Source organism: Anser brachyrhynchus (genome assembly GCF_964034855.1).
Source record: "Anser brachyrhynchus genome assembly, chromosome: W".
Taxonomy (NCBI): domain Eukaryota; kingdom Metazoa; phylum Chordata; class Aves; order Anseriformes; family Anatidae; genus Anser; species Anser brachyrhynchus.
Genome location: NC_137704.1, coordinates 26,170,147 through 26,194,262, shown reverse-complemented (window position 1 = coordinate 26,194,262; position 24,116 = coordinate 26,170,147).

Below are 24,116 nucleotides of genomic sequence, written 5' to 3'. Positions count from 1 at the left end.
CGACTTGAATTCTTGGAGAGACCGACCAAGATGTGTGCTGGCACCACAGGGAACCTAGGACGCCTGTCCCCAGCCCGTCCCCCCGGCCAGTCCCCTACGACTGAAGGTGTCAGCGAGCCACAACAAGCAGCGCTGGTGCATGGTGCTCCTACCCCAGGGAGCCAACAGCAAATATTTTCATATGAAACAGTTTCATGGCCCTCGGACCTGTGGCCGTGCGGACACGGCTCGCTGTGCCTGCAGTGCCTCTGCCTACTCAGGGTTAACACGGAAAGCTTCAGAAGAAAATCAGATGCCTTAATGACACATCCCTACTTTTATTTATAATATGTTCTTCTTCTCTGATCACACATACTTGTCTGAAATACATTGTAAATCAATGTGCCCTAATTCAATCTTGTGTTAATTAATTCTTCCACTTGCCTTCTACTTAGGGGAAGCAGAAGAATAGATGTAAAAACCGTGATAGTGATGTTGGAGTGGCTGATTATTATTTTTTACAATAGCGTATTGATAAGAAAATGAGCACGTTCTTTTCCCATTTGCAGCACAACCTTGGGCAGGAGTTTGTTATATTAGAAAAAAAGCAATTTGAAAAAATTGCTCCCTGGCTCCTGTACAGCCACTTGAAAATTGATTTATTTTGGGGTTTCCACAGCTGTGTGTGGGTTTCCACAAGACTTTATTTCATGTTATTAAATCTGGCCGTTGAAATGTTCCTTTGATTTAATGTGAAGTGTGTTTTATTTGATAATTCCTTATAGATATGGAGGGGAGGCCTCGTCGAAGCCGGGGAGGAATAAACAAATAAATAGGTAAAGCGACGGCTTGGTGCTGCGAGACACGGCCAGCACCCACCGGAGACGCCCCGGCAGCCCCTGGGGTGTGCGGATGGGAGAAGAAATGAGGAAAACAAGAGGAAGACTACGTCCCGAGGGTCAGGAGACATGGCCAGTGGGGATGGGGGCGAAATAGGGCCTGGTGGAGCCAGGCAGAAGGGGGAGCAGCGTGGGGAGGCAGGGGCAGCGCTGGCCGGGCTCTTCCCAGCTCTCATTCCAGCGTCTCTCTGAGTTAGACCAGAGAGGGACCCTGCCTGCCATCCAAACACAATTTTGAAAAGAAGAATGCTTTCCTCATTGGAACGAGCTGCAGCCTTCTTCCTCTATTAGTGAGTTTTGTGGCTTATCCTCACAGGGCTTCCTAGGGCTGATGCCAGCTTCACCTCCCCATTGTATTGTGATAAGCAATATTTACTTCCACAGCCCCCCAAAAATCCTCAACAGGAAAAGAGCAGAGCTGCCAATGAGCCATGCGAAGCATGTGGATGCCCCGCAGCACGTGGACACCGTAGGGACGGTGCATTCTGCAAGCTTTCAGAAAGATTTTTAACAACAATAAAATTAAAGAAGAGTTTTGCAGCGAGCCTCAGACGAAATTGCTGAAGTTTGGGTTTGAAAAGCTCGTTCTGTGTCAGGAAAAGGCAAATACTTTTCCTTCCAGTTGCAACAAAAGATTTCGGACCTTATAAAATGTTTCCCAAGAAGGCCTGGTTGAATTTGTTGTGACAGCATTCCCAGAAGAGCCTTGTGGTTTGGTTTTGTAATGGAAATCCTAGTCACCTTAGATAGCTTTTGAATTACAATCATAATTTATGGACAGAGTGACTCCAGTAGTGTTTTTATGTATTTTCATTTAACAGCTCTGGAAATACAAGATTTGGAGCTTGTAGCAGCTGGAGCGAAGCTCCGTCTTAATTTATGTTGGGCCAGGTTCAACCTTATGTGACTCTGCTGAACTCGTTCACCCTTCATTTCCCTTCCTGCTCCAGTTATGCTTCCTAATATTCTGGTTCCCTCCTCCCACTTCCTTCCTGCTCCAGGCCTTGGCTCGCTGCCCTCCCTCGTCTGCCTGGCCCCGGAGCCAGCCCCTGCCCTCCTGCTCCCTCGTGCCTGCGCCTGCAGCCCCCGAGCCCCCTTCAGCAAACGGCCCCTTGTGCTCCCTGCATTTCGGAGTCCCCGCATACATCTCTCCTGGGGTCTTTGTTAGCCCCAGAAGGTGGGTTTGGGCACATAAACATGTATTTTCCTACGACTTCTCAAAGCAAACTTCCGTGGCGTTGTATGGAGAGATGGCACCAAACGTTTCCTTAATAATTGGTGGGGCCGGATTTGCCCAATTACCTATGCACAAGGAGATGTTCCAGCCCTGCAATATCTCCTTAGTCCAATTGGTTTCATTACAAGTAAACAGACCATCCAGCCAAGTCGAAAGGGCTTGTCATGGTCATGTTCTTTCGGAGACGTTGGGATTAATGCCAATTGCCAAGTCATTTTGCAAATGATATTGCTTTGTTCGGTTCTTCAAATGTTCCTTCATTTCTGAGCCAGGCGAAGGCTCTGCCCGGGTTTGCGGTAGCAGCCCTGGCCCTGGTTGAGGCTCAGAGCTGGACCTTTGCAGGCGGCGAGCACGTCCAGAGGGGCAGGTTGGAAAAGGGAGAGTTTTTAAATCTGCTGGCCTAAAGTACATCATGCAGCCCAGCGGGTCCTGAGCATTCAGGGGCATTTCCACCGGAGCGTGATGTGCCCTAGAGGGTGGCTCTGTAAGTCCTGCAAACATCGACGCCTTGTTTGTTACAGTGCATCATTTCTCCTATCCCACCTCCAAGGGGGGGGTTCCAGAAACTTCCAGATTTCTTGAGCGTAAATACTCGCTAAATCCTCAGGTGAAATTTCTGAAAAAAATAGCAATTCCTGCACTTGTTCTACCAGAATTATCCCGGCCTTATATCCTCTTGGGACAGTTAAAACCCAGCCAGCACGTGCACAGGACCTGGGTGCCTGTGGTTTGTGGGCGCAAAGTCACACCACGGGGACTGCATCCACAGAAAACATCGCAGCCTGTCCCCAGACAGCATCCTCCTGCGGCAGCCGCCACGTCCAGGCGTGCAAGGAGGAATGGCAAAATAGGCAAACGCAGCGAGACTGCCCCAGAAAAGCACCCCAGCCCCAGGGACATGCGGGGGCAGAGGCGCTGCCGCTGTGCCGGGAGCCGGAGCCGAGCCTGACCTCGGCTTATTAAAACGCCCTGACCTAATTTAACTGATGGCTCTCTGGATTTGCATAGGCTGCCCGCAGAATAGGCTGGCGCTGGCCAGATTAACTGCAATTATTTGGGACTTACAGAGACTGTTTGCAGAATAAACTGGCAGATTAACTAACTAAAATAATTTGGGATTCGGGCAGACTTCCCACGGCAAATAGACCGACACAAATAAAATTACGAGAGAACCAGGGGAAATACATTTGTCCTGCTTATTCGTTGCGGCTAAAATTTCTGTATTCCCTCTTTGCGCCGCTCCGTCTCCTACCTTGCCCCCCCCCCCCCAAAAAAAAAGCAAATAAAAGGTATTAAGTATATGGAGCGATCAATCCTCGCGACCGTCTCCACCGCCATCAAACGCAATAAGAAACCAATTACGGATGGGTCGTTTACTCCAGCGCGCTTTCTCCTGTCTTTCGGTTTTATTTGTTGTCTCTGTCGCTCCTGGAAACGCGCCGCGCGCCCCGCGCTCCTGCCCGCAGTCACAACACGATGCTGCTTTTCCTCCGAGAGCGCGTTACCACGGCCTTGATTTACGACCTGTGACCGACCAGGAGCCTGGTGCGGGGCCTGGGGCTGAGCTCCGAGGAGCCATGTGGGAGGCGAGGGCCCAGGGGGGGCCGGCACAGGTCCCCCCGGCCCCAGGGACGGGGCCACGGCCGGGGTCAGGGGCTGAGCACGGGCAGCGGGCTGGGGACCCCCAGCACCCCACAGCCCGTGAAACAAAGTTCTCGTGCTGAGCTTTTGGTGGAATCCCACGTGCGCTTGTGGCCCAGCCTCACGGTGACCGCATTAGCGGCCTTTTCCTTTCTGCTCGCCGCCTTCTGCCTTCTCCTCACGGCATCTCCCAGGCTCTCGGGATGCCGAACACCCCGAGGATGCTCAAAGGCTCTCGGGGCGCTCTGGGACGTGGCAGCCGTGCTTGCGGTGCCCCAGCCCTTTGGCAGGGGGGTAAGGAAAAATCCAGCGGCACGAAGCGGGGGCACGAGGGGCCGAATCCTGCTGGGGACAGCCGCCAGCAGCAGCGCGGCTCGGCTCGGAGCGGGGACAGCCAGCAGGCCACAGTGCCACCTAGCGCGGCACGGCCGGAGGAGAGCTGCCAGGGAGAGGGGCCGCCACTTCTCTGGGGTCTCCGCCACCTCTTAGGGGTCTCTGTCACCTCTCTGGGGTCTCCGTCACCTCTTAGGGGTCTCCATCACCTCTCTGGGGTCTCCGTCACCTCTTAGGGGTCTCCGTCACCTCTCTGGGGTCTCCGCCACCTCTCTGAGGTCTCTGCCACCTCTTAGGGGTCGCTGCCACCTCTCTGGGGTCTCCGCCACCTCTCTGGGGTCTCCGTCAACTCTCTGGGGTCTCCGCCACCTCTCTGGGGTCTCCGCCACCTCTCTGGGGTCTCTGCCACCTCTTAGGGGTCTCCGTCACCTCTCTGGGGTCTCCGTCACCTCTCAGGGGTCTCCACCACCTCTTAGGGGTCGCTGCCACCTCTCTGGGGTCTCCGCCACCTCTCTGGGGTCTCTGCCACCTCTCCGGGGTCGCTGCCACCTCTCCGGGGCGTTCCAGTTCTCAGAGCCGCCATAAACGTAGTCAGGCAGACATTTCCATACTGATAGTGGCAAATAAACGCAGTGGGAGCCCAAAGTACCTTGAGGGACGTCCTGCTGTGCTTATTACCCCGCACTTCTCCGCTAATTACTAGAGCCTCAACTTGGGTACCGGGGGGATTTGTTCACCTACCGCTCCGTCAGCTGCCGCAGCCTGCCGGTGACGGCGCCGACATTTTCCTTCCCAACGGGCTGCGGTGGGGTGGAGGCCGAACGGGGCAGAGCTCCCGAGAGAGCCAGGTCAAGCCTGAGCCCGATTCCCCCCCACGGGCTCGGCCCCTGCCCCTTCGCCCAGAGGAAGCCACGTGGGGGATGCATACACAGGAGCGATGCTAACCCGCATCCGTCCCGGGGGACATTTGGGACACAGGGTGCTATGGGGGTGCACAGGGGTGTCAGCCCCATTAATAGGAAAGCTGCCGCCACCCCAAAAAGCAGGGGGCCGGGGGGGTCTGGGCGGCGCTCGCTGCCCGCTGGGCTCCAGCTGGCGCCGAGGCAGCGCCGCGCCGCCTCGCAGGGCCCGCTTAGCTGACAAAATTCAAAGCATTCGAGGCCAATAAATTGGATTATCGCCCGATTGTTGGATTAAGATGAATGACTTTTCCAAATTCTTGGCCTGTTTGCTTTGGCCGCGCTTGAATCCGGTGAACTCGGCTTCTGATAACCGGGTTAGCAAGGGGGATACGTGGAAAAAAGGATGGAAATAGAAATGCGTAATCGACAGATTACTTGCTGGTGGGTTTTTGTTTTATGTCAGAACTCAGAATCCCTCCCTAATTACCTTCATTACTCTCGACCCGAGAACAAGCTCAAAGGCACTTCTAAAAGGGCTTAATGGAAGGATTTATGAGGAAGGGGGGACACTGCAAATAACAGCGTGTCTGTCCCGCGCAGGCTCGGGGGGATGTCCGTGCAGAGGGCAGGGCTGCCTGTCCGTCCCGCGGGCACAGTGCTGGGCCCTGCACCCTGCTTTGCTTCCCCGGTGTCACCTGTGCCGGGCAGGCAGCTCTGAAAGATCTGGAGCAGGGACTGCGGTGAATAAACCCCTCGGTCCCCAATCCTGCCGTGTCCACTGGCTTCACCCTCCCTGAGCAGCTCCCCAGCACCTCTCCGAATCCCTCCCGACTTTCCTGGAGCTGTTTACGCGCTTCCAGGGGCAGAATTAGGCCAGCAGGAGGAGAAAGGCTGCCCCGTAGCCCATCGCGTGGGAGCTGGCAGGGCTGCGTGCGGCCCCAGCAGAGCTGCTCGGTGCCCGGCCCCGGCCCTGGGGGGGCTGCAGCTGCCGCTGCTGCGCGCGGCGATAACGCCATGTGCAGAAGCTTCAGAGAACGGCGAAAGAAAATCCCTCTGGCCACCTACAGCAGGCTCTGGCCGCAGCCGCAAGCCAGTTTCTTAATCACACATATGCTTACACCACGAATTTTTTACCGCAGACGGGGTAAAATTATCCTTTTTAATGCATATACGTCCAAACGGAAGCTGCAGAATGACAGAGTCGCCGGGGCTGGCACCTCTGGGGTCGCTGCGTCCAACTCCGCCGCCCCAGGGGATAAAAGCAGAGCCCAGCACCGCGGCCAGGCGACTGCGAGTACCTCCGGGGACGGAAGCTCCGCAGCCTCGCCGGGCAGCCTGTGCCAGGGCTCGTCCCGCCTCGGAAAAACAAATAGAAAAAAAAAAAAAAAAAAAGAATTAAAGTGGAACTGTGTGTGTTTTAATCCGCACCCACTGTTTTTGCTTTCACTGGTGGGAGATGCCCACTGACGTGTTCGTGGCTGTGTATTTGAAGTTCGGGGGATGCGCACGGGTGTCTGTTTTGGGAGCAGGTGGGGAATGTGAACGTGCAATCCCACCGCAACGTGCCCCACCAGCGCTTCCTGGGCTGCGTTTTTATTTGCTTTCAGGTTCCCCAGCTCCCCCTGCTGCACCGAAGGACGGCGCAGGACGGAGAGCCGGGAATGTTTCCTCGCACCCGCCGCTGCACTGGGAGCCGCAAAATGGGCGTTTCGTTCCCGGTGTCACATATATCCGCGGAGATTCGGGACAGACCTCAGAGCCCGAGGCCAGGAGCGGGGCGCAGGCTGACCTGGGCGCAGGGGAAGCCCAGAGGGATGCTCCAGCATGGGGAGGGCCTGCAGGGAGCTGGAGGGCGGCAGTGACACTGCACACCCTGGAGACCAAAACGCCCTGTCCCCGCTGCAGCAGGAGGCTGGCAGCCCGGGACGCCAGGGCACTGGGGAACCTGGGGCGTGCTGCCACTGGAAAGGGGACGCAGGGGCAGGAGGGGCCGGAATTGGGTTTATGGGTAGATAACACCGGGGTGTTTGCACGGATGGGCCCCATCCCCATCCAAAATGCTCCTTTCTAAACTCCCTCCCCTGAAAAAGCCCCGGAGCGCCTCTCCCCAAGCTTTCTCCTGGCACTTTGGCACATCTTCGCATCAGGAAAACGTGGCAAAACTGAGTCAAAACCCACCAAGGACAGAAAGAGATTCGAAATCTCAGCAGGGGCAGGGCTGGCTGCCACCGCGTTGGGGTCTCCCCACGAAGGCGACCCACCAGCAGACGCGGCCGTGCCGGCTTGCAGTGCTTGCGTGTCCGTACCCGGTGCCTCCATCACCCTGGTCCCGTCCTCAGCCTTCAGTGGGTTAGGTATGGGAAAAACATGTTTGCGCCCTAACAGTGCCTGATAGCCCGGCCCAGGGTGCCTGTTACGGTCTCCTGTTGTGCAAAAATAGTGCTTCTATTCCGGGGTCGAGCCATCTGCTCACCTTGTTTCTGTTAGGAGGGGAATTAATTGCAGGCCATCTTCGTTACTGGAAACAGAACCCGCCTAATGGTTTTATTATCAGAACCTGTTTCTAAAGGGTGTCCCGTCCCTGTCTGATGCGGAGAGCTAATTGCAAAAGCTGGTTTTGATTAACTTGAAAGGTATTGTGACATCCAGCTTTGAACATCTGGAATGAAAAATGGGGTTTCTGTTAGAAAGGAACTGCCCGAGACAGCTAACGAGGCGGTAGGAATACATTATTTTGTTAAAAAAACAATGCCCGCGGAAACGAAACGTCCACCACAGCGCTCCCAGGACGTGTGCTAATCCTGAGCACCCCTCACCTCCCTCTGCATTTGTCTTCCAGCACTCCGAGGGAGAAGGACCGTGGGGTTTATATGGGTGGATACTGGGAGGCAACGAGAAGGGACCCTACTGCTAATTAAGGATCTGGGCTGCGGGAGGACGAGGTTTCTGGGGAAAATAGGTGGTCTGAAGGCCTGGGGTGGCTGCAGGCTGGTGGTGGCCCTGCCCGCCGCTGCTCCCCCCTTGGGCAGCCGTCCCGCTGCCCAAGTGCTCCTCCAGCGAGCCAGTATCCTGGCTGGAGATCCCCGAGTCCCCCAGCCCACCAAGGTGGCAGCAGGACAGAGAAGTGACCCTAAAAGCAACCCGAAGTCTTCAAGCCTACCCCGAGCCCTCCCTGCATCCAGGAGCAGAGTTTGCGGGAGGAGCGCGCCCTGGCTGAGCGCCACAGGTAGTTCGCAGTCACTAGTTTGGCGTTTTTCTTTTTTTTTTCTTTCTTTTCACTCCTGGGAGAGCTAATTACAAAGAATTTAATTAAGATCTCTCGCTCACTAATGTTCCAGCAGTTCAGCAAGTTTGGGTTCGCTCAGCAGGTTGCAAAGGTTTTTATTCCCCCCCTTATCCCCCCATTAACTCAGCCCGTGCCAGCGCCGTTCGCTTACCCCCCTTTGCGGCACAGCGCAAAGTGTCCTCGAGCAGCAGATCCCGGGACACCTTGTCAGAAGGGACCGGGAAGATTAAAAAAAAACAGGCGAGAAGGGAAGGGGGCTGGGGAAAAGCTGGAACCAGTTCCCTGGGTATCAGCACAACAGCCTTCTCCGCCTGGGGCAAAGAGAAATCCGAGCACTAAGGCCCTGGAAAGTGGAGGAAAAAAACAAACCATCACAAGTGACTGAGAAAAGAGAGGAAATGTATTTTTAGTCCATTTAGAAATCTGGTTTGGTTTTGTTTTGAATTAGCTTTCAAAAAAAAATCTGCTTTGGGTTTGGTTAACGACTTAAGTTCGGCGAGGAGCTCTTGTGCAACGCGCCAGGCTTCGCGGCCCCGGCCCTGCGGTGGGCTGCCGGGAGCCAGCCTGCGTCCCCCCCGGGAGCAGCCGGGGACACTGAGGTCCCCCCTGGCTGCTGGGGACCCTGCGCATCCCCAGGGCCGTCCCCCGAGTGTGATAAAAGCCAAGGCACCTGCCAGCCGTGCTGGGGTGCCTGCCCCACGGGGGGGGGACCAGGCAGCACGGGGGCTTGTCCTGCTCTCCGTTGGGTTTTGTTGCTCACGTCGACTTTTCTCTTTGTAGTTCACTGCTTTTCCAGTGAGTGGGCCTATATCTATATCTATATCATCTATATCTATATCTATATCTATATCTATATCTATATCTATATCTATATCTATATCTATATCTATATCTATATCTATATCTATACAGAGGCCTGCGGTGCCTGCTCTCACGGCTGGCTGTCAAGCGAGAACGAACGCACGAACCCTTAAAAGCGGTCTCGCAGGAGACCGTGGGCCAATGGTGTTTTCCTGCGATTTAATGAAAAACGAAAGCCCCGTGAGCACGTGGCACGGTTCTCTCTTCGCGGCGCTTGATTACGGGCTCTGCCCTCGGAGGTGTGCTGTGCTGGGGCCGGGGAGGCCCAGCCACCTGCAGCAGTGTCCCCAGAGGGGCAGCGGGGTCTGGTCAGTGCCCTCGGGGACCCGGGGCGAGGGACAGGTGCCCGGCAAAGGTGCAGAAACCTCTTGGACAGCAGGTCGGTACGTCAGCATTTAAACATCCTGTATTTGCCCTAACGCCTCGCATCCGCTCTGGATTTCAGCGTCGTCCGCGTGTCCCTTAGCAGAGCAGCACGTCCGCAAATGAAGACAGAAATATTTTGTCAGTCTATCACAGCCTCTCTCCCCTGGGGACCGTTTGTGTCTGCCCGACGGGCAGAGGTGGGTGCCGCCACGAGGTGAGCCCGTGCCCCGGGGACAGGGATTGATTTCCAGCTGAAATAAACCCAAAGCATCACGCGACGTCGGTGCCGCCAGCTAATCTCGAAGAAGAGCCATACGCTGGGAAAGGGTGGCGAGGGAGTTGCTGACCACAATAACCGCGCAGCGGGGAAAAGAGATGTTTAGGGAGTCACCTGCAGCCTTGATTGAAAAATCCGAGTTACATTAAATTTTTTCCTATTTAATTATCTCACAGATAATATCGCTTAGATTGAGCTTCATATCTGAGCAAATGAGTTGTGCCACCATTATTAAAACCTACTTAGGAAACTCAATCAGCGAAAACTACCACTTTGAGGCTTAGCACGTGCTAGGAGCAGAACTGGAGAGGTGGTGCTTTGGTTTTTTCAAATGAGCTGAAGTATCTTTATGATGTAGATAAATGGAGTATGAGTGAGCCCAAATTAACACCGCTTTAGAAATCGCTTTTCCGTTTAGCGTTGCTCCTCCAAGTTGGGAAAATTTGCAAAATATCGTGCAGTTGGTCCCGGCCAGGCTTCTGCCCGTGGGAGCTGGCTCTCAGCTGCTGACGCCCTGGTGGGACAGAGGTAAATGGAAATCCGTGGAGCACTTGCACGGGGTTCACGGGCTCTTTTCTGTGGGACTGCCACCCGAGTGATAGAAATTGGCCCTCTTCTTGTCCCTCTGATTTCCCCCCAGGGATTAGACTCACAGAATATCCCATCATATGGAAGAGACCCATCAAGTCCAACTCGTGGGTCCCCAAAGGACCACCCAAAAAAAATCAGACCATGTGTTTGAGAGTGTGAAAATGCAGGAGAACGTTATGGAAAATAAAAAATTTGTTCTCCAAAGTTTAACAAGTCATTTTATACGTGTGTGTGTGTGTATATATATATATATATATATACCCGCTTGCTGCCAGCCCTGCAGCAGCCCTCGGCACAGCATCAGCTTAGCGCAAGAGAGGGCTCACTGAGGTCTTAATTTCAGTTCAGCTATGGGCTGAGCTACGCATTCATTCTGTTCTGTATTTTTGAATTGCTTGTTTTACGCTCCAACCAGATTTTTTGTATTTCTCTTTTTGTATTTCTTTTTATTTTTTGTATTTTTTTCTCTCTTTTTTTTTGTATTTCCAAAATGCAATTAAAATTACAGCTGCACCGTCTATCATGAGCCCTTGACAAATCTTTCACCTGAAGGCTTCCTGCTTTCATTTTCATCTGTTAATGTCTCATTCACAAGGTGAATTGTAGCATCAAGCTCGATAACTCGATGTACCGTAGGCTCTTCAACCTCCTCTTAATTGCAGACTCCTCTGATGCTTCACAGCTTTATGTATCTCACACCTTCTTCGTATCTACTTCTCAGTCATCTTCAAAAATAAAGTATCCCAGATTAATACGACTGCGGCTTTTTCTACTAAATCTCTTCTGCTGAAGTATTTCGGGTTGTGGCTGGAGGCCCGGGATGCTGACCCCGGCGCGGGAGGACCCCGTGCCATGGGAAACGCAGCGTGGGCAAGGGGAGTGTGGGGTGTGCTCCTGCTGGGCAGCCTCCATTGGGGTCTAACGGGGGCTTTGGAGGATTTCAGCCCTAGATAATGCCAATAACGAGACCTCTGCTTGGACCCGCCCATGGCGAGCCCGTGGGACGGGGCACTGGGGAGCTGCCGGTGGCTCCAAGAAACGGGAAGCATCCCACCTCCACCCCTCTCTCTCCTCCACCACTGCGGGGAGTGCTGGTGGCTGGGACGTGGACGTGACTGGAATTTTTAAATCAAAATGAAATCGGAAATTATTTTTTTTTGAAATTCTGAACAAAAAATATACACGTAGGCTTCTACGCTGCTCTATATTTTTAACGTTGCTATACCCACATTAACTTTTTAGCTGACACAGGAAAATGCCATTTCAAAGTGCTGAAGATTTAGATAACCCCCTCACATTTTTATGTCACCCATTCTGTACAAAACAAGTGCTATTTACAGGAATACTTCTCTATGTAATTACACAATTATTAAAAACATAGGAGTGAAGTAGGAGCTTTTATCAAGTCATTCAAATTAGAGCTGTTTCATTCTAATCACTATCTACTTGAATACGTATCGCTTGGATGAAACTGTAAAAAGCTCGTTAAATATATTTTTCTTTAAAATTTAATTACTGGGAACTTCTTCAGAGAATAATGATTGTGGATCATAATTAGGATCTTTGTTTCTGTTTGTATTTAGACTGAAAGGTATAAAGACGAGGAGAAAAAAAGAGAGAAATTGCAGATCCAACATTTGGAAATGGGGCTGTCAGAGGGGGAATGGAATATTAACAAGCCAGATCCAGCATTACAAAGCAGAAAGATGGTGCTATAATTTGATAGACTTATTAAGCCCTTCGTTTCTGGTGTTAAGAAAGCTGTGTTGTAGTCTTCTGTAAATGTGAGATACTAATTGCATTCTGTTTCCATACAATGCGTTTATGTGCATTAACTTTGTTTAAACAATGATGGTGCATTTGCAACTTCAGCGTGACAGTTGGAGGCTGCCCTCCGTGAGCCGGTTCTAGAGCCCAGACCCGGGGAGAAGCGATGTAAATGTTTTCCATCACATTATAACTGAAACATAGATGTAGAGCAAAGGAAATCACCCATTTTTTTTTTTTCCAAGGATTGTGACAATGGATGGAAACAAAGTGGGAAACTGAAGGTGGTGCCGACGGGGGCAGAATGAGGCATGCTTACCGGAACAGTTCCAGGAGATAAAACAACAGCGAGTAAAAGAAAAAAAGAATTGCTCTAAAAAATAATAATGAAAGAAGGAGACCAGAGTCTGATAATTCTGCTGTGGCTATCCATTCACTCGCACGTACACAGACAGAGATCGTGAGAACTTCTCTCTGAGGCGTGCAGCCTCCGATAGCAATCTTAAAATTGAAAACAAAATGCAAGCGCTATCAACTACTGACAGCTTTGTTTGTTAAAGCTTCCTCTTTACTGATGATTTTAACTCCGCTGAGAGACGGCTTTGTTGACGAGGGAACACCCTTGGAGCTGTTGGGATCCTCTCCAGACGGGGACGGAGGGATGAGGCGAGGGAAGAGGACGGGCACGGCTCTCCCTGCCTGCCCGGAGGGGAGCACGGCAGCCTTACGGCCCTAGCCCACGAGTTCAGAGCTCCTTTCGTCTTCTGGGGGCCATGGCTCCATCTTTCTAGACGGAGAATGAGAGCAACAAGGATTTATTTTTGAATAGCCCCTGCTCCCTCTGAGGAGGTGCTTCGGATCATTTCCCTCAGTTGCCCAGGGAATGGCGGCGGCGATAAACAAAGCTCACAGAGCTCATCCTACTCTGCAAATACGTTCGCGGCCTGCTTCCAAGGCCTGCTGCCAGCAGGAACCTGACTGCCCGAAGTGTTGTGGCAGGACCAACAGAGGTGTCACCTCTCCCACTGCTCTGAAGGGCTTCACCTGCTTCACCTGCAGCAAGTGGGGCCTGAAGTGGCAGGGAGCAAGGCCGCGCTTCTCCTCCTGGGCCTGAAAACCCTTCTGGGGCTGGGCTGGGGACACCTCCTGCGCCCGGGGAGCTGACACGCGGCGATCCAGGGTCACACACGATGCCAAAATACCGAACCAAAGGCCCGGAGCCAAGCTGCAGCAGCCACACCGCCCTCGGAGCAACATCTTGGGGCCCTGGGTGCTGAGGGCCCTGGTGCTCCTCCTGGGCAGGTGTCCCCAGCATCTCCCCCTGTCCCTCCACCTGAGCCGAGCAAATGGTTGTATCCGAGGGTCAGTGCTCGCTGCCGGGTGTCCCCACACTGTCATCGTCCCTCCTCCACCTTCCATTGACATCCCTTTACTGCCACGCTGCCTACCGAGGCCGAATAGGGGATACTGTTATTTTTTGGTGCGATATTGCAAACCTCTGGTTCTTTTTTCGAGGTGATGCGTTGAGGGAAAACACCCCAAAGCTGTTAGCTGTACATTTTTCTTCCAGAGATGAATCATAGGCAATTAACAGGAACAATTCTAATTAACTGACATAATTAAAAAACTAATAATGTTTAACATTATTGTTTTATACAATGACATTAGCTTTAACAGCCTAGCAACACATCAAGGCTTCATTTGCATAGTCACTGAGTATATTATTTATTCTTGGTTTCTTTGGTAACCAAATTGACAATAAGAACTGCAATGTGAATTCCTAAATTGTTTTGCCATATAGCTTCATAATTTATGCCATTGGCAGTAATTGTAATGTCTGTATAATTTCCTTTTAATTATCAACTAATGAAATTTACATTCATTTGGGTAAAAAACAAATATTCACGTTCGACTTCCAATCACCTGTCCAAATTTCCAATCAATTTGCCCGTGTTTGCTGTGCCTTATGTTTATTTATATTTTCGAATGTCAGAATGTGCAAGAAGTGCTGAAACCTCTTTGGCTGTTGGTGGCTGGAGGAACCGTGATTGCTCCGTCAGCCTCCGCTGGGCTCTCCTTCCTCCCAGATTTCCAGAGATGATCCTTTCCGAAAAGAAGACGGAAGACGTGGACTTCATCGCATTAAACTCCACGGATTGAAAGCGGAATTAATTCCGTAAACTTTAATTGCAGGATAATCTCTGCGTGTTCCCTTATCTCTTGATTTATTACAGACATTTATTTCTAGTTTGAAAATTTCTCGTCAGTTTCCCAGGGAATTAATTCAGTTTTTCAAAAAGACAAAGAAAAAAAAATAAAGGAGGGTTGGGGGAAGGAAATGGTTTCTAAATTCAAATTGTGAGGCTAATTACAATAATTATTTCATGAAATAATATAGGAACTTTATCTATACAAGCATAGTCGTTTCACTGAGAAAAAAATATATATTTGCACATAATCTTAATTGAACCAAACTTCTGAACAAGACAACACTTCGGCTCATTGTATTTTAAGCAGCAATGCTTGGGAAAGCCAAATTGGCCCCAAAATGTGCTCCTTGGGTGCGGGCAGGGCTGTTCCTGGGGTGCCCCCGGTCAGGGTGTCCCCCTGGGGGGCAGCGCCGCCGCACCTCGGCGCGCGGCCTCCGCCGCGACTGAGCGATGAAGTCCATTATCCTCAATTACCTTTAAGTGATTCCAATACAGATTTGATGTGAATCCACATGAGACAAATTAAAACAATTAATGGACAATCTGGGCCAGTCCTTGAAGGGAAGTGCTTATTGTTCGCGTCTGGGTTTTTCTTTTCCATCGAGTATGCCTCCTGCACATAGAACCCATTAGCTCCTTTTTGATTAGAAAAAAAAAAAGGAATCATAATAATAATAACTGCTAATATGCTGAATTTCTCGAGGGAGAAAGGCATTGCTATTTGGAGGGCTCGGTTCCCGACGAAGTTCAGCGTGTCTCCTCGGAAAGGAGCCACCTGGGTGCCTCCGGGGTGATGGAGCATCTCTGCTTGGAAAGAGGAGGTCTCGCGCGGGCGTCCTTAGCGTTCAGCCACAGGAAAACGGCGGAGCTGGAAAACGGGGAGCTGCCCCCCCTGCCCCGCTGCCTGCCGAATTCCCCCTGCGGCTCAGCGGGGTCGGGTCCAGGCCTCAGGGATGCCAGCACGCTCGCGAGGAGCTCGCGGAGCGCACGCCCCTTAAAATCAAAGGGATGGGGCGCTCCTGAGAAATGAGCATCTGTGCTCAGGCTCATTTTACCCAGCAAGCGGCAATTGTGATCTGGGTTTGGGTCCGCTGAGCAGCATTTCTATAGCAGCTGAAAATTCATTTCATTTCATTATCTGAACTGTTCAAGCACCCCACTTTGGATCAGAGAAATCTTTCTAAACCTGCAGGAAACTCATTTACCCCTGCTGAGGCTCCAGCTTCTGTTCTCGTATTAAGGTAGCGATGTCTTCCTTAGGAGCTCTGGCAGGCACGCACACAAGATTTTTTCTGAGGAGGGAAGGAACATTTGCTGAAATCCGGGGTGGAAAGGAGCAGCGTTATTACTCTTCCCCGCTTTATTTAGGTCTGTTTCAAGGCTACTTTACTAATCTCTCATCTGTTACAAATACAGTTCTTGATACGTTAGAAAGGCGAGAGCCGCCTTTGAGGTGTCGCGATGTAGAACAAAGAAAAGACCGTCTACCCTCGGAGATTTTACTAATGAAGAAACTTGCAGTACCGTTAAGTTGAAAAGAGGGGAAAAAAAAAAAAAAAAAGAGGCAGTAATCAAAGTGGGATGTTTTCAGACTGGGGACTAACGCGTGAGAGCAGGCACCTTCCCCTTCCCAGCACAGCAGTACCGGCTGATCCGCGCTGCAAAACTCGACCCCGGTTCCCGATCACAGGGACTCAAATACCCGAAAAGTTTATCGAAATCAAGACGTTTACTCCAGAAATACACCAATAAAAATTAATCTGGTAACAGATTGCCTGTATCCATTATACTGAGCTTCCACAAGCACAGAATAAACGCAGGGTGTATAACAGATCTCTGCGTGCTCGTGCCCTACGACACCCGCAGCAACTCCTCTGCACCCTAAGTGATGCTGTGCGCTTTTATCGGCCCCGTAAGCTTCTTTTGCCATCAAATAAATGACCTGCATTGATCTAAGCGTCCGTTCCTGCATATGTGGAACAAGTTACCGAACGCAATTAGGGCAGCTGGAACGAGAGGCGTGCGTTGCAGAGAGGAATGCCCACACGGCGACGTGTTTCGGGGCTTACACCCTCACGCTGCAGCCTTGCCGGTGCTGCTTTGGGCTTCTCTTGGCACATTTTGGAGTCTCTTGCTTCAACTGAGCAATACGTGGAAAGAGCCTTTTGCCTATCACGTTAGCCTGTCACAGTTGTCTTTTGGGAAAGGGCAACTGTTCTTGAGTTCCTCTTAAAAAAAAAAAAAAATAATAAATAAATAACCACAGTGAAGGAATGAGAAATGAACTTTTTATTATTATTTTTTTTTTCCTTTGGTGAGAATCTACAAAGCAAAACTCTTTGATTTTCAGGCCGTCAGATTTTCAGGCCTGCTGGACCACGCAGGGTGGCTTTGGTTTTCACAAATCTGGGCCGCGTCTGCCCCCGGGCAGCGCTGGGTGGCAGAGCTGGGTGACAGAGCTGGGTGGCAGCACTAGGTGGCACTGCCTTCCCACTGCTCCACCCGCACCTCCCTCCCGCATCTCCCGCATCTCCTGCATCACCCTCATCCCCTGCATCACCCACATCCCTGCATCACCCACATCCCCTGCATCACCCTCATCCCTGCATCACCCTCATCCCTGCATCACCCTCATCCCCTGCATCACCCTCATCCCTGCATCACCCACATCCCCTGCATCACCCTCATCCCCTGCATCACCCACATCCCCTGCATCACCCTCATCCCTGCATCACCCTCATCCCTGCATCACCCTCATCCCCTGCATCACCCTCATCCCTGCATCACCCACATCCCCTGCATCACCCTCATCCCCTGCATCACCCTCATCCCTGCATCACCCACATCCCCTGCATCACCCACATCCCCTGCATCACCCTCATCCCCTGCATCACCCACATCCCTGCATCACCCTCATCCCCTGCATCACCCACATCCCCTGCATCACCCTCATCCCTGCACCACCCTCATCCCCTGCATCACCCACATCCCCTGCATCACCCACATCCCCTGCATCACCCTCATCCCCTGCATCACCCTCATCCCCTGCATCACCCTCATCCCCTGCATCACCCACAGCGCTTGCTCTCTCTGCCACACTGCACATGTGCAACACATTGGGATGTTGCACTGGAACACCACATACTATAGATCAATATATGGCATGGTGCTAATATACCATCACGTATATATAACCCTATAACTCACATATATATATATATACATATTTATACAAAGACATTAGATTTTGTTGAGAGGGGTCCCCCATCCTCAGGTAAGCACGCACAGGCCCCTGCGTGCTGAAAAGCTGCCTGAAATTGTCCTCTTCCTGAAGCAAGAGAGCAAATAGAGCAAAGCTGTCCCCTCGGCTGCTCTTCTCTTGCCTCGCGGCACTTGCCCCCTGCTTGCACAAGCACAAGGCTGGTGCCAGCCGGGTGGCTGGGGAGCGGGGCAGCAGCTCCAGCAGCTTCTGAACTTGTCAGGCTTGGAAACCGCACCGGCTCATCGAGCTCCGAGTGCTTAATTAACAACCTCCATGATTGAATTCTCAATCTTCTCCCTCTGCCTTTGCAAACGAGAAAAAAAAAATTAATAATAAATCTCTGCAGTTTCCTGGGAAGTGAGGTGATGGATGGGGCAATCTCGGAGTCTCAGAGCTTCCCCCGCAGGAAGTCGAAGAGCCTTAAAAGTCCTTCTAACAGGCAAAAACTTCCTAGCAAAGCAAAAACCGGGATCAACTTCAGCTGAGATGCGAAACACGGTCAGCCACAGAGGTCCAGAATGATGAATTTAAAATGAATTAGCTGCATTTAATTCGGCGGCAGCGAATGCGGCCATGTAGCCTCCCAAGTTAAAAGGCATGCATCGTGCCATCACCCGTCCCATACCCGTGCCTGAGCGAGGGCTGTGCCCCTTCCCCGCGGGACCCTCGGTGCTGCCCCAGTGCTGCAGGACTGTCCCTGCTCATAAAATTTACATCCCCATCAAAGTGAAGCTTTTAGGACGTCCTGAGCACGGGTACGGCCTGAGCCTTATCTCCTGCCCTTCACGGTGGGCCCATCCTTACGCTCCTGATCAGTAGGAAAACTAAGGGAAACAAGGAAACACTGCTGGCACATCCGCCCCGGCAGGATGTGGCCCTGTGGTGCTGCGCGGGCTGAGCATTAAACACCCCTGGGGCTTCTCCCAGGACGGTTTCATCGCGTTGCTTCCGCGACGCCGTGGCTAGGAGACAAAATCCGGGACCGTGTAAAGAGCCGTGAGCGGCGCTGCCACCGCACGAGCGCCGAATTGAATGGAAGGGGCACATCTTCAGCACTGTTAGTACGGGAACCCCGAATCTATCGCCGGCTGTCATTTCTCAATATGCTTCTTTCTAAGCCTGGGTTTTCTGAGGAGCAGGATAATTCTGATTTAGCTGCTGTAACTTGGGGCTCCGTTTGCAGGCAACAGATTGTTTATCAAAACCAAGACCCAGGGCAGCAGCTGTAGGATGGGGAGAAGGAGATTGACGGGGAGAGCAGACCGGTCCTGGGGGAAGCAGGGGAACAGAAGGGACCGTAAATGACTACCTCCAAACACGAGTGATCGATTCACCGAACCCGCTCGAGCAAGGCAGCGCTGAGTGATTGGTTTGGGAGGCTTCATTATTCATGCGTGTGCTGCGAGAAGAGACACCTTCGGAGAGAAACTCCAATTATAATGGGCTTTGCAGAATTAAATCTCCAAGAGCTGTTCTGTTTTGAAACTTGGTGCTCCCCTGCGTGCACGTGCTCCCATTGCGTGGCAGGGGTGGTTTGTGTGAGCGATGCTGCAGGCCCTGGGCCGGTGCTCGTGGCCCTAAATCGCCAGCAAAGCTCCCACCCCATTAACACCAGCAGCAAAGTGCCTGCCGAGACTGGGGACGTGGCAGTGGCATCGTGGCAGGTACCAGCAACCCAGCACCAGCATCCCATGTGCAGACCTGCAGACCTGCAGCATCACACCCCGTCAGACCCCAGACCCCATGGGACCCCAGACAGTGCCGTTAACCCCATGCCATGAGCCGAAGGCGCTGCATGGAGAGACGCTGAGGTTTTCCCCCTTTGGGATTTGATTCTCACACTCGTGTCTAGATGGCTTCAGAGGTGTCAAACCGACACGTTCGTACACATGTCATTTCCACCCTCTACTGCAACCCTATCAAAATAAATGGAAGTACTATAAAAACACGCTGAAATTATATTTTTAAACAGCTTTTTGCTGTGCTTTGCAAGGTTTTTGAGTAGCTTTCTCTTTTTCCATCTGACATTTGCTGGCACGGTTTTTCCTGGCATGAGAGCCCTGAACATAATGCCAAGGTATGAAAGGCAAATCAGTTCCGAGCAGCAAAAAGATGGTGACAGGCGAACCGCCACGCCAGAAATAACGTCAGTGACGGTGTTTAAATACCGCAGTTCTCGAACTGCGGACTTCAGCGAACCTGTCACGGACAAGGAGGGTTAGTAGGGGTCCAAATCTATCATGGCCATGTTGCTCCTGCAGTGTTTTTGGTTGAGCACTTGGTGAAATAATTGCTTGAAAGCCAGTGGGAAAAGTTGGTTGTTGGGGAGATGAAGTGCCATAAATACTTGGTGGGATCTCCTGTGTCCCTGATCCCAAAGAAATACCGTGATCCAAGCGGGTGCTGTCGGACTGCAGGCCTGTGAGAGAAGGACCAGGCCGTTACGTCGATGGTTTCATCCCCCCGAAACCAAAACTGCCGCATCCACACAGCAGCACTCCTAAACCCGTCTGTACACAGCAGCTGCGGCCCGGAAAGCACTTGCAGGCACACTTTTCAGACACTGAATAATGCTCGGATAACTGGTATTTTCCCGGTGATGCAAGGCCAGGAAATGCCCGAAGGCTCAGCTATGAAAAGAATGAGATGTCTCATCTGACTGCTGCTTTGAGAAACGCAGGTAAGGGAATATCGATGGGTCACTTATCTTCTTCACATAGGCAAGAAAACGTGTCTTGGATGTTCTTCCTCAGCACCAGACCGTGGAAATAATTTTATTTTCTAAAAGCAATCACGTATGAAGGCAAAAACCTCCCCTAGGGTGCTTCCCACGGAACGAAGGGAGCCTTCACCTCTGGGTGCTTAGGACAGGATCCATTTGCCATCGGTGCTGAGCATAAAACTGCCAAAAAAGAGACCCTTCAGGACAGTGGTGTCCATGAGCACCAGCCTTGGGTCCGTACTGACACGGGAAGGGCCAGCCCTTTAACTTTTTTTGACCAGAAGCAATACCGATGGCTTAAGGCACGGGCAGTAACCATTCTCTCCACAATCCTGCGTTGGCTTCAACATATCGGGGTTTCTCCCCCTCCGTGCCCACGTTTCACTCACCACAGGGCTGGTGTCCCGTCCTGTACATGTGGAAGCCCAGCCACTGTTAACGCCAACCTCTCGCGGCACAGATCGGTACGAAAAGGAGTCTCTGAGGGCTACATCCATGTAACCTAGTTAGGAACCATGGGCTGCGTGGCACAGGGATCAGGGTGGAGGCGAGTGAGTCACGGTTTCCAGGCCTTACTTTCCTCATCACCAGGCGCCGAAAATGAGCACCAGTGCTTCACAGCAGCTTGCCGAAACGTCACCAGGGTGCTCTGTGTCAGACGTTCCCCGGCTGCTGTGGATTTCTTTGAGCGAAGACAGTCCGTTGTCCGAATTACAGCCCCTGCCCTGGGGCAGCACACGCGTCCCCGTCCCCGTCCCCGTCACTATCACCAGCACCAGCACCGTCACTGTCATTGTCACCGTCCCCATCGCTGCCCCCGTGCCCAGCAGCAGCCCCCAGGCCCAGCCCTGCCCCGAGGAGCGACGGGGACGATTTCAAGGCGCAGTAGGAAAATAACCCAGGGCTGCCCAGGCGGGTAGGCCGAGTCTGGAGGGACTCTTCAGCAGCAGCAGAGCATATAAATCTTGTCAGCAACCGCCCCCAATTATAACGCCAGTGAAGTGGGTTTTATAGGGAGAGAGATTTTTTAGAGCAAATGATTTATTTAGGAAAAAAAAAAAAAAAAAAAAAACAAGCTGTTTGGTTCACAAGCTCTTCCGTACATATGAAATGGAAGGAACACGTTTCAGGCTTTATTTCCTATTTAATTAATTCCAATTCGTGGTTGGCTAGACCGGGCACAAATATTTATTTCCTTTGCAAGTAACAAATATTGCGAGGGGACCTATTTAGTCAGGAGTAAGCAGGCATTGCCTGGTCTTGGTTAAACGCTCTTAAAATGTCTCTATAAACTAGGGGAAGAGTGAGGGCTTCATTTTCCTGCTAATGTTATGTTTTCAGCGCAGGCGAGATAAGAAGAACTCTTTTTCTTCTCGCCCAAACTACTCATGCAACAAAACTCTTATCTTAAAAAGACATTGACAGGAACAGTTAACACACTGTATAATTAAAGCAATAAATTAATTACCAGGCTTCCCTGGTGACTATTAAACACTTGAGGCAAAAGAGCCGTCTTTTGCTCCCTGTTCCAGGATTATCGCTGTTTGGTTTGAACGTTAGCTTCAACATCGAAGTTAGGGCACTTTCCCTGGTGCAGGCACAAAACGCTTCCTAGCTGCAGACACGTAGGCTGCCGAAGCAGTGTTACTAACAGGGAGGTAACCCGATGGCCGTGACGGCCTGCAACACACCCCGAAGTTTTGGGGTCATCTCGGTGCGACCTCAGGCCGGCCTCGCTCACGGCTCCCTCCCTGGGGCTCAGCCTGGGTGCTCGATACCTCTGCCGGGACACACGGACAGCATAAAGGGACACACAGACATTGCGCTGGGACACACGGACACGGTGCTGGGACACGTATCGTGTTTGACATCTCATCGGGATGGCTCGAACACACCTCGGCCGCCCGCAAGCGCGGGGTGACTCCCGGCAGGCAGCAGACAGATGACTCACGGCTTTTGTTGAGCTGCTGGGCCTGTCAGAGCCAGAACATAATCTGACGTTCTTATCTAGAAATCCCAGCATTAAAGCTTTGTTTGAATAACTTCTCACCGTGTTTATCTGCGGAAAGTGGCTCACAAGCCATCAATAAAAGGCTGTTTTTGTAGGGTGAGCTCGGCCCGAAGGAACTTTGGATCTTTATTAAAATTTCTAAGCCCTCATCTTTAATCTTCCTCAACTTTGGCATGAAGGCTGGCTTCGGGTAAGGTATTTGGGGAGCAGGCAGTGCAGGAGCTGCGAGCAGCCAAGGGCAAGGCGAGCTGTGGGGCCGAGCATCAGTGGGGGAAGCTCGGGGACCGCCGGCCCTGTGCTGTGACTGGAAAAACCTGAGTGGGATCGGACGGGTTTCCAGCGAGGAATGCACTTTGCCTCGCTAATCAGCGATCCTCCCACTGAGGAAATTGCTGACTGAGTGCTCACCGTGACCGATGGCAAACCTGCGGTTACACCCACGGGGGACATGGGCAGGAGAGGCCAGAGCTGGGACGAGGAGAGGACGGCATTTCCGCGGGCAGCACAGGAGCCAGCTCCACGAAATGGCACTTCTGCAGACCAGCACTGCGGGCACCTACGCTCGCAGCACTGCCTTTTACTTTTACTTTTTTGGTTGGAAGCGAAAGGAAGCATTCACCTCGCTCTGGACACCTGGCCCTGCACGCGCCCTGCTGCAGCGCAGGCTCCCACATCTCACCGTGACAGCTCTCGCTGTTCACTTGTGTCCTTGCAAGCTGCTAGGATAACTTGTCCCACTTTTTCTAAAACATAGTTTTAGATCTGTGCACGTGATTTGTATATTTTGTGCTCCTTTCTGGCTCTCTCCTAGCTGAAAGCTCCTGAAAATGCAGAACTGAAGCACAGGAGTGAGCTCCGTATCACACGCTTCGCCCCGTTCCGTACATTTCGTGTTACGCACACCTTCGTGAAGACAAAAGTCATCAGCCGTTTCTGTTTCACATCACATGCCTAACAGGCCACTGTTCTGTAAAACGAGATTTTGCTGAATAAAGAGACGCTCTGTTTCCTTTTCCCTGGAGGAACGGAGGTTACCGTGACCGAAGCACCCTTGCATCACGCTGCAATTTTCTGGACACAGCAGCAGAGGTACAGCAAAGGCGAGGGCTTTCCCTGTACCCCAGCGCTGGTGTTCTGCTAAATCTGTTCCCCTGTCCAATGTTGCCACATCTTAGACTCAAAAATGTGACATTTTTAGTACTTTTTGAATGAAAGAGCCATCATACTCTCAGAGAACGAGTGATGCAGCTGAATTACTGCTTATGTTTTCAACAGAGAAATAAAAATAAGTAATCCTCTTTCACAGACATATATGAAGTATATGAAGTTTCTTTCCATGTTATTCAACAGGCTTTGCTCCAGACCTCAAAATTTGCAAATAAGCTTAATGCTTTACTCATCAAAGCACATAATGGAAGTTTGGCGGGAAAACCCATAGTGACATCATAATTTTCTCCATTCTCTTTTTAATGAGTTTGTGGATATAACTGCTTTTAGGAGGTAAAACTCAGATATTTGAATAATGACAGTAAGAGGATGAGTAACTGAACAAGCTCCAGGGGCTGGAAGACCTTCCCTTCATAGGCTCAGCTCCCTGCACATCCCGTACAAACCTGCGTGCGTTGCAATAGCTGGATCAAAACAGGATGCGGCAGGGAGGAATGATGAATCCCAGGGCAAGTCCGAATCGCTAACCTAAATTACCACGGCTCGTCAGCCTCCCCTGCCTCGTGGGTGCTACATGTGTTGAGGACTGGTTAATCTCTCAGTCC